Source organism: Schistocerca piceifrons, chromosome 6 (assembly GCF_021461385.2).
Source record: "Schistocerca piceifrons isolate TAMUIC-IGC-003096 chromosome 6, iqSchPice1.1, whole genome shotgun sequence".
In the NCBI taxonomy this organism is placed as follows: domain Eukaryota; kingdom Metazoa; phylum Arthropoda; class Insecta; order Orthoptera; family Acrididae; genus Schistocerca; species Schistocerca piceifrons.
In genome coordinates, this window is record NC_060143.1 from 139,854,045 (window position 1) to 139,865,347 (window position 11,303).

The 11,303-nt window shown below is 42.3% G+C and overlaps 1 pseudogene; it reads right to left on the reverse strand.

Moving 5' to 3' along the window:
• Nucleotides 1-881: 881 nt before the first annotated feature.
• On the reverse strand, nucleotides 882-1,926 carry LOC124802979 (annotated as a pseudogene).
• Between the last annotated feature and the right edge of the window lie 9,377 nt (nucleotides 1,927-11,303).

Here is an 11,303-nt window from a genome sequence, read left to right on the forward strand (position 1 = left end):
TGTGAAGTAATGGTGGAACCGGCGGGGAGTCGAGTGTTTAGGAGCGCTACCCACAGACAAAGGCAGCGAGCCCCCGCGCTTGTACTCCTCTCGCAGACGGGCTGCGGTCAGACTGTGCCGCCGTCGTAACCTGTAACCACCCACAGCTGCTGCGGTCGCTCACTCCTAACTTACATCAGCCTTCTCAGAAACGTCTAGGCTCCTTCCACTTCACAAGAGTGAAGTCAGTCCTTAGTCTGTGCTCTTGAGTCTGCCTAGTGTTTTTTTTTTCTAGGCTCCCTGTTTCGTCACTCGTTGAATCTGTCCAGTTTCTCTTAGATTCAGCGGGTTGTTAAAAAAGATGACGGCCACAGTTGCATAAAAAATGGAAATGACCGTTTGGAGTCATTGGCCGGGAGGCCCCTTACGGGGCAGGCCCGGCCGTCTTAGTACAGGTCTTATTACGTTCGACGCTACATTGGGCGACCTGCGCGCCGGCTGGGGATGAAATGAAGACAACATCCCGTCCCTGAGAACAGAAAATCTCCAACACAGCCGGGAATCGAACCCGGGCCCGTAGGACGGCAATCCGTCACGCTGACCACTTTTTTATTTTATTTTATGAAAACTGTACAATTAATCATTTACCACTAAAGGTAAGAAAAATGGTATGTTGCTCTGAGCCCACTGCTTTCACTAGACAAGAAACAGGCACAATTCTTAAGTTTTACACAGTATTCCAGCATAATTACCCCTCTTCAGTCAAGACCTATCCAATGATACTTTAACACAAGTTCAGTTGTTCAAAAAACAAATGTTTCACATTGTTTGTTCCACTTGTTCTCCCAAGATGTCACACATTAAATAACAAATTTAAATCGCATGTACCACTTTGTCTGTTTCTCAAACAAGAGGGTAACTTGCAGAACTTGCAATTCCACAGTTGTTATCACGGTTCCTTGCCATTTTAATATAACCATCTTCACCCCACTCTGGTCCCCAAGAATTCTTCACCAACCAGTACTGAACACCATCCTCTGTTGTCCCATAACCGACAACAAGCACTCCATGGTCAAGGCTCTCAGAACTCTACTGTGGCTCATAGTAAACTCCTTTAGAATAAAATTGGAATGAATCATGCCCCGCATCAAGTACAGAAATTGGACCAACTGTAGTCACAGCAACTTTAAGTTGCTCTTCATCACCCTCTGGAATATCTAAAAAGCCAGTATCATCCGCCCCTACATCAATGCGTTTGAATCTGCGCTTGTCATCATCACCTTCATATGGATACGATTCTTCCGTATAAATTCCACGGTTATCTCTAACGTAAGTAAATGCCTGATCCATCAGGTCACCATTGCAGCCTTGATTTCCATATTTGTGAGAACAATCTATCAGGTTTCGTTCACTCAGGGAAGTCAGATAGCCTGGTTTCCTGCAATGTTGTCCTTCCAATGCATCTGTCGAACTGAACGCCCAGCACGAACCACATGATCCTTGATTTTTAACTTCAGTAACTGCACCATGTTTCCTCCAGTCCATATAGGGCGGTACATTTACATTTGCAGGTGGAATGAAAGTTGATCCTCTTATACCAAGAGATTCCCTCAATCTTGCATTATGAGTTTTATTAAAGCCATTGTATGTTGCAACGAATTCATGAGCCAACAGATCACCGAACTTGTTTAACTCGAGCTGATACGATACTTCCCCTCGTTCGAACGCAGCATTGTGTTGGGCAATTTTTTTTTTTTTTTTGTTTTCCATAAAAATTTTCATTCTGAATTTTTCTTCAATAGGACTCAAGTACTTTTTTCCATGTTTCAGCTTGAAAGTATTCCACTCTTCCAGAAAGCGATCGAAAAACGCAACTGCTTGCGCTCCCGCAACAATACATAACAGCATCACGTACGCTTTCATCATGGCAATGCAACAAAGAAATGAAAAAAAGATATAGATAAACTTCACAGTTCTCAATACAGCTACTTGCTCCCACACGAAACTATCAGCCAACTGCCACTCAGCTATCAGGGCGGACACAATTGCATACAATACTGTGTATGAATATTGTTCACTCACGTTCAGAAAAAAAGAACTTCTTGAAAGACTAGAGATTGGACGTTCACATACACAGGACATGTACATTAGTATCTTCTGTGGAAATGATTAGTGTTTGAACCATGCCGGCCCGCGGGTTAAAGGTCAACATAGATATCGAGGCGCAACACCACCTACCGGTACAGTGTGACTGCGACCCTCATTGCCGTAAAATCAGTGAATTTGAAAGGGGGGGCATTATTGGCATGAGATAATGTGATGCATCCATCCGGAAACTGGCAGTGAAACGGGCATGTGCAGGAGGCTCACGAAAGGCCGTAGAACACGACGAAATGGGTAATGTCGCACCACCCAGACAACCCCCAGAGAAGATCGACGCCTCATTCGAATGGCATTGCAGGACAGATCTGCGTTCTCTTCAGCTCTGGCGCAACAGTGGAACACTTCGCACACTGTTATTGGTGACAGTCCGTCGCCGTTTATTACAGCATGGGCTACTTGCGCGTCATACACTTCTCTGCCTACCTTCGACGAATGAGCAGAAACATTCTAAGACGGTAATGGTATATGGAACGACGTCGCTGGGGGCAGGAATGGCACCTGATAGTGTTTTGGACGAATCCAGGTCGTGTTTGTTTGAAAATGATGGCCGCATTTTGGTTCGCTGTAGACCGGGGGTGCGGCACCACAGTGACTGCATTCGCACAAGACATACAGCGCCAACTGAGGACCTTACGGTGTGGAGTGTTGAATTGGGTACAACCACAAATCACAGTTGGTGCATGTCCAGGGCACTGTGACCAGTGTGACATACGTGAATGACATCCTATGACCCGCAGACATACGCTTTTTGGACAACACCCCAGACGCCATTCTTCAGTAATACAATGCACGACCACATGTTGCTGCAGGTACACGTGCCTTCTTGGTGTCACAAGATGTCACCTTTTGGCCAGACATGTCGCCAGTCGAAAATGTGTAGGCTGTGGTGGGACGACAGACGCAGTGGTTCAAGTGGCTCTGAGCACAGTGGGACTTAACATCTGAGGTCATGAGTCCCTTAGAACTTAGTACAACTTAAACCTAACTAACCTAAGGACATCACACATCCACGACCGAGGCAGGATTCGAAGCGCCTAGAACGGTTCGGCCACTGCTGCCGGCAACAGATGCAGTGCTGTGACCAAATGCCAACCACCACAGATGAACTTTGGAACCAAGTGAATGCAGCATGGACGGGTATACCATAGGACGCCATTCGTGCGTTCTACGCGCCGATGCCATCACGCATGGAACAAGTTACCTGGGCGCGTGACGAACCCTGTGTCTACTAGGCAACAGGACACATGCTGCACCGAGGTGATTGAAATGTCAATCATTTCTGCAGAATTTACTAACGTACATTTCATTTGAATATGAACGTCCTATCTTGAGTCGTTCAAGGTGTTCTTTTTTTCAGAACGTGATTGTATAAATGGAGAAACGTTAACTTATGAGAAGAAACGGTTATATTTACGAAGGAGTAATCCGCTGAATTACAGACCCACACATCACTAATCTTGATTTACTGTAGGATTTTGGAACATATTCTGTGTTCGAATATTATCAACTACCTCGAAGAAAACGAGTTATTGACAAGCGGTCAGCATGGAGTCAGAAAATATCGTTCTTGTGAAACACAATTACGAATAAGTTAAACTGGAACGATCACATGGATAATTTTGTGTAGAAAGCAAACCAAAATCTACGATTCATTGGCAGAATACCTAGAAGGTGCAACAGGTCTACAAAAGAGACTGCTTACACCACGCTTGTCCGCCCTCTTCTGGAGTACTGCTGCGCGGTGTGGGATTCGCATCAGGAGGGACCGTCGGAAGACGCCGAAAAACTCAAAAAAGTTATTCTGGGTTAGCGGCCGCATTGTCAACTATAAAATTCCGACGTTTCGGCGACTGTTGCAAGGCGCCTTCCTCGGGGTGAACTGCTAACTGATTGTGACAACGGCCGCGGAAGTCTACGTTTACAGACGTCGAAAAAGTTCAAAAAAGACCAACTCTATGCGAAATAAGGGAGAGGTTAAAAAAAGACCAACTCTATGCGAAATAAGGGAGAGGTTGCCAAGGGCATGGTACATGAATTGGCGTAGCAATCGTTAAAACAAGCGCGTTTTTCATTGCTGCAGTATCTTCTCGTGAAATTTCAATAACCAACTTCGTCCTCCGATTTCGAAAATATTCTGTTGACGTCCACCTACATAGGGAGAAATGATCATCATTATAAAATAATAGAAATCAGAGCTCTGACTGAAGGATTTGAATGCTCGTTTTTGCCGCGCACCGTTCGAGAATGGAGCGATGGAGAAATAGCTTGATGGTGGTTCGCTGAACCCTCTGCCAGGCACTTGATTGTGAATTGCAGAGTAATCATGTAAATGTAGATGCAGATGAAGGACTGAAGTAGCGAATAACAGTCCGTCGGTCTGTCTGTCTATCCGTCTGTTAAGACCTCTTTTTCTCAGAAATCGTTAAAGGTACCAAGTTGAAATTTATGTCACATAAGCTTACGGTCCCTTGGCACTGTGAGATTTTTAAGCCTCTTAGTTTATGTTTCATATTTTGATGTAAACTCACTAACAAAAACCAATAGTAGAATTAACGACATACATCTCGGGCCTGGTAAAGAACATGGTCGGAAACCTGGAGGACGCGGGATCGAATCTCGGTCGGACCACGGATTTCTCAGTTTCCGCATTTTTCCGGTTATTATCTTTTTAATACTCTACTATTATTTTGTGGATAATTAATCTATGCTCTTTGATTGACATCCTGAGAACAAGATAACACTGTGTATTGCATGTCTTCGTAACCTGTAATAAATGATCATAAATCGTGAATTTAAAGTTGTAGTTTACTGATTACTTTAATTCCATCATCACCTTCCTTTTGGCACGAGACTCTGTTAATCTATAGTGAGTCATAAACCGAAAAAGAGACCAAAATAAAAGAGTATTAGCAGTTTTATAGTAAAGAAAGCTACGGGAACAGTAAGCAGGTATTGGTATGTAGTGAATAAGTCGTAAGTAGAACCGCAAGAGTAGGAACTACGTTTCTCGACACGACATTATCATGAAACACATTCTCCGTTTCCTTGACGAGTCAGAGCTGGATGAAACCTCAAGCTCTTGACGATAACGTTAACATATTCGTCAGAAACAATTACGAGATAAATTGCTCCTGACACAGAAAACGGGAAAGATCATCGACAGACTGAGGTTTTACCCACATTCGATACGTCAAGAAAATAAAAGATGTTTTATGCAAGAGGCGTAAGTGTTTCAATTTTGTTCACGTAATTTATACTTACAGTAACGTCAATATGATAGCTTGACAGATAAAGACGATACAATTTCTGCGCTAACTGGTAAAGAAATTATGAACAAGAAGTAAACTTGTGAAAAAGCAATGATATTGGTTTTTCTTCAATTTTGTCTCACTAGTCAAGTTTCCCACACTGGTCACGCAAATTCCGAAAATTCCAAATTTGTAAGCCTGCTTGTTAGGGGACATCCTCCGCTAGCATTACTTTTCCTCAACAGTAGTTGTCTATGTCAGTATTATTTTTCGAATTTTGGACAGGTCAGTTTTATCTCAGCTACTTTTCCGAAAAATTTCGTGTAATTTTATACACAATATATTTCAAGCTTAAATTTATGAAAAGGGATTATTTTATTTGCGATGTTACAATCGATAAGCATGTACAGTTAATTTTTTTTAGAAACATTTGAAATTATTTGGCACATTTAAAATTTCTGTTATAAATTACGCAGTAGTATCGTTTATTATCAGAATGAGATTTTCACTCTGCAGCGGAGTTTGCGCTGATATGAAACTTGCTTGCAGATTAAAACTGTGTGCCGGACCGAAAGGCAAAGGTCCCGAGTTCGAGTCTCGGTCCGGCACACAGTTTTAATCTGCCAGGAAGTTTCAGCGTTTATTATGTTTGTTTCTGGATTCATTTATGAAATAATAATCGAAATTCATTTGTCAAGAAAAACTATAAGCCCTTTGGAGTATTGTTGTTACCGCAGAGTGAAGGAGTAATAAGCATGCTTCTGATGTGATCGGATGTATTTTTGTATTTTGGGCGAACATGTAATTTGGACTTTATTAATGTGAAAATTCAAAAGACTGTATGATATACTAAAATGTGACAAAATATACGAACGCAATAACAAAAAATCTGCAACAATTATCTTCAAAATTATTTAGATCAATTAAACCATGAGGACCTAAAATGTGAGAATTTCAGCTTCAAGAATCAGATTCCTACACAAGAAGAACTGCAGCCAACTCTACAAGAAAAGATAAGTAAACTAAAAAGTTTATTATAATCTTACTCCTCCCAAATCTTCAGAAAAGATTTTGCTTATTGTGGATATTAGTTGGAATTAGGAAGGAGGGGGGAGAGTACATGCTGGAAGCATCCTTCTCCAGTGACCCACCCACCAAATCTAACACCCTCAGGCATTCAAGAAAACAATTGGAGGTTGTTTGTTCTGCCGTATACCATACGCAACTTGTCTCCTCAAAGGGACGGAGGCCCACCACCCTTTCTGACGTCAGAGATGAATTTAGCTTCGGTCTGTACCGTGCAAACACACTTACGGGTAGCCGTAGAAGGAGAGGGTGCGGTCCGCACACGGGGGATTTGTGGTTTCAGACGCTCGTCAGAGTGCGCACACACTCAGGGTACATGCTAAGAGTAGCGACTGGCCCCGTGGGTTGGCCTGTGGGTGTGTGTACCCTGTATGAGCACAACGCCAGCCGGAAGCGGCGCCCCCGCATGTAGGTGACGGGTTGGGGCTGAGGCTAAAGGCTGAGCTAAGCACAAGTGGGTGGTGGGCCGTCTGTACCGCGCCTTTGTTTAGTAGTGAGCCCTGACGGGACCTTCCGACCAAATACGGCCAGTAGTTCCAGCACTAAGAAAACGCTTAGGTGTCCACCTCGGTAACTGGGCGGTCAGCGAGGCCGATTGCTAACCGAAGGGTCCGGGTTAGATTCCCGGTCGCATCGCATATTTTCTCCGCTCGGGGACTGAGTTTTGTGTGTTCCCATGTTCGTGTGGTCATAACTGACATTCCGCTATTGAGATGGCTGCATGGATATGTACTGAAAGTCAATAAATTTAAAGGAAACGTCGCTTAGGTGTGGAAAGGTGGCCGAAGGTATTCTAGACGTGTCTGGGTTTTGTGTACTTAATATTTCAGTGCCAAGTATTTTTTATTTGACCGTTTCTGGGAGCAACTGCCAATATCGACCGGAGTCGATTTAAAAACGCGCGGGGCCCATCAAGTTGATGAATTTGGCCTTCAGCAAAATAATCTCACAAGTTTTAAAAATGTTACTTTTCTTCTATATAATATTTATTTATAAACTGTTCATTAATGTTGACACACATGATGTAGACATATCTTGCAAACTGACTCGTTCCACATCTTTCCAACAAAGGAACCTTTCACATGATCCAGCGAGCATATAACTAATAACTATTAGACGTAAGGTTTAAAACTTTTTTTCGCTGATTTAATGACTTACAGATGCCACGCACTCTGATTTTTGAACCATTACCTGACCAACATAATAAACAGGTAATAAGTTTAGACAGTAAAACTACCAACCACAGCTGGTTTTTATTAGCTCCATTCAAGCAGTAGGAGAAACCACTGTTTAGACGAGTAAATAGTTAAATATTGTAGCGTGCCAAACGTTCCCGCTCAGTATGTTCCTAGACAGCAGAGTGGTAATGCGTTAATGCATTAGGGCTACAGTAGTAAATGAAACTACGTAATTGTATTTATTTTGTCCGATGTCATCGAGCGACAGCAGACGAGACCAGCGTTGTACACCGCATTGGTTTTTTCGAACTGTGTGCAAGAAACTGTAACAACTGACTGTTACTATGAATTATTAATTCTTTATTTCTAGAAACTATGAACTTACGTCTTGAACTGCACTTTTTGATACCCTACCTATGTTGCACTCAACATCCTGCAGTAACAAGCTAGAGATATCAGCAAACAGAAATGGTTCAAATGGTTCAAATGGCTCTGAGCACTATGGGACTCAACTGCTGAGGTCATTAGTCCCCTAGAACTTAGAACTAGTTAAACCTAACTAAACTAAGGACATCACAAACATCCATGCCCGAGGCAGGATTCGAACCTGCGACCGTAGCGGTCTTGCGGTTCCAGGCTGCAGCGCCTTTAACCGCACGGCCACTTCGGCCGGCTAAACAGAAATATTTTAGAATCACCTGTCATATTATTAGGCATATCTGATGTATGTAAGCAACAATAGTGGTTTGGCCTTACAGGTAAGACACCCCGCCCCGCTTACACTACATCATAGCCGTCCTCATAACTTTGGAGGACTTGCCTGTTCTTGAAGTATTAGAGGAACCAGTTGTGAGCTACTTCTCTTCTTCCACTGTGGTCCAACTTCTGCAATAATATTTTCTTCTCGGCACAATCAAATTCCTTAATTAAATCAAAGAAGATGCTAGTGTACACAACTTTGTTTAATCCATCCAGTCCCTCACAGAGATAAAAAGAAGATAGCATTTTGAATTGTGAAACCACTTCTAAAACGAAGCTGTACATCTGACAGCACATTATCTGAATTGAAATGATAAGTACTCTTCAGTAACTTTTGCGAACATCGATGAGAGAGAAACAAGTCTAAAATTGTCTACATTATTGCTTTCTCCGTTTTTCCAAAGTGATTTCATTACAGAATACGAGCCGTCCAATGTAGTACAGTGGTATTTCAATTGTTTCAAATGGGATACTGGTTTTCTCGCTCATCGCCACTCCCCTATTCCGCAAAGAACTCATTGAAAAATTGCCAGCTAATCTGTACCTCGGCGAGGGAAGCTCTGAACCATCAAATTATTTAACACCGCTCTGATACACCAGGAATGTCAGAGTCAACATCGACAAACAGTTCACAATCTTTATCTCTAATACCTCTTATATTTTGATGAAATGTGCTAATTCCTTCATCACTTAGCTGCCTGACCTTGTTTAGAGGTAGTTCGTTTGTCAGAGAAACTTCCCTTAAGTAAGAAAACTTATAAGCCAAGTTGAGTCGAAGAAAATGTGTAGCTTTAACACTAATTAATTTAGGGATTTTCCCATGAGTTATGTCACCTACAATCCTCGACAACTGCCCCTTCCCATACCTACTGAGGTGCAGGCCATTCCTAGTGACACTTGATCTATCGATACACTCAGCTGCCACTACTGCAGCTAAGCCGTGATCAACACTGCCTTCTCAGGCCACATGTTAATACGCCTAACAGCTGTTTTAAGTTGTGACCGATCACGAAACTAAAGCAGTTGCCCGAAGTGCACATTTGTGCCATTAGTTTGAGTAGCTATCTTCTCCAACGTCATTCTCCATCCTCCTATCAAGTCTATTCCCAGCTCCACCCACAATCACTATCTGATCATTTTTCGTAAAACTCCTACATAACTCGCCTTTGTTACCAATGCTTCACAATGCTGATGACCTGATACTCACTCCCCAGCACTTCCTGCAACTGTTGGCCAACACCTCTGCCATAAAGGTATCCACTTTCCTATTAAAATTGCAGCTTACGTAGGATTCTTTACAGATGAAGTCTGCTGCATGTTTCCTACCTCTACATTTACAAACAAGTCTCCACCAAACTCTGACAGTTGGTCAAATCTATTGGTGATACGCAAAGAGAAACTGTCTGAATACATGCTTCTCCTAGCAGCCTTTTCACCAACTGTCGGTTCCCCTTGCCAGCCCCCTTCTCCCTTCTCATCCTATTTAGTTTTATCACTACAGATGAAGGGCACAGATAGGTATATTTTTTTTTGCTACATGTCCTCCAGTTTCAGGACAGTATCTCTAGCTTTCCCACTGCATTTCTCCCAGATAAAAATACTTCGCACAGATGTCACAGCATAGCTCATTACTCAGTAACCTACGATAATGCCCACTTTTCTCAATCGGTGTAAAAAAAATTTCAGTTATCTAAAATAGTATAGGTGCACGTTACCTAAATTATACTACTACAGTAACACGATTTTATAAACTAACTACAGTATTTAAAATCTTACTCTCTAGAAAGTCTGTGACTACTTCTATTATCACTACTAGTCCAACACTAATAAAACTACCACAAATGCTTCATACGACTATCTATAACAAGAACATCACGCGTCCACAGCCACGCACAGCGAAAATTGAACACTACACAGTGAGCGAACTTTTACGAAAATATTACCTTCTTTCCGAAAATATTTCTACAGATCTTTCACAAGCAACAGCAAGAAATACGGGTGGAAAATTTCTAAAATTAACAACTGACTATAATGCACAGACAAATTTATCAGTATTTAGCTTTCATATGCCTCTCCAACCGGTAACTCCACACCAGGAAGTGTAAATGTAAGTAGCTTAGAGACTTCGATGCAAGATGTAAACACATTCACGGAGAGCAGGCCGTTCGAAGGAATAACAGCCCAAGACAGTGAACGACGAATGTAAATCCACTAATAAATGATTTTCTAATGAATGACTTTCAGAGCAAATGATGGAAAAAGGTATTTGAAACTTAGTATTATTCAAAAAACCGGAGATCGATTAGAGTAGAAGTCCATCACCTGTGCCGTCACACCAAAGATGTCCAAAGATAGACACCACCTTCAGCTCTTTAATAAAAATGAACAAAAAACTAAAATCCTGATATAATATGCATACAAGCTGATAGTATACATAATACATTCTATCTACACGTGGTGTCAAATGAGTAATCACGCCATATGATGACGTAATTTTGGATGCAACTTTAACCACTTTGACGAAGGTGCCGATCGTTTCTTGTGAATATCGAGGATGCTTTTGTCTGACGTGTGAACACGGTCAACATATATTACACGTTATCTGCGACTGTGACGTGTCATCCTCCCTTACTTTTGAATAGTTAGTGGTCCTTCTGGGTAAGAAATCCAACATGATTTGCGATGCCAGCATCAGGCAGGCTTTCTTACACACTCTTAGCCTCTGTCCTGTTTTGTCGAGGACGTCTACGAGAATATTCGTCGTCCGCTTTTTGGGAGACGGATTGCGATGGCGCCATCGTTTGTAGGCCCAAAGATTCGGGAATGACACGCACCGCGGGGGCCGATGGAGTGTGAATAATGTATGCCCCGTAGAGGCACGTTGACGGCC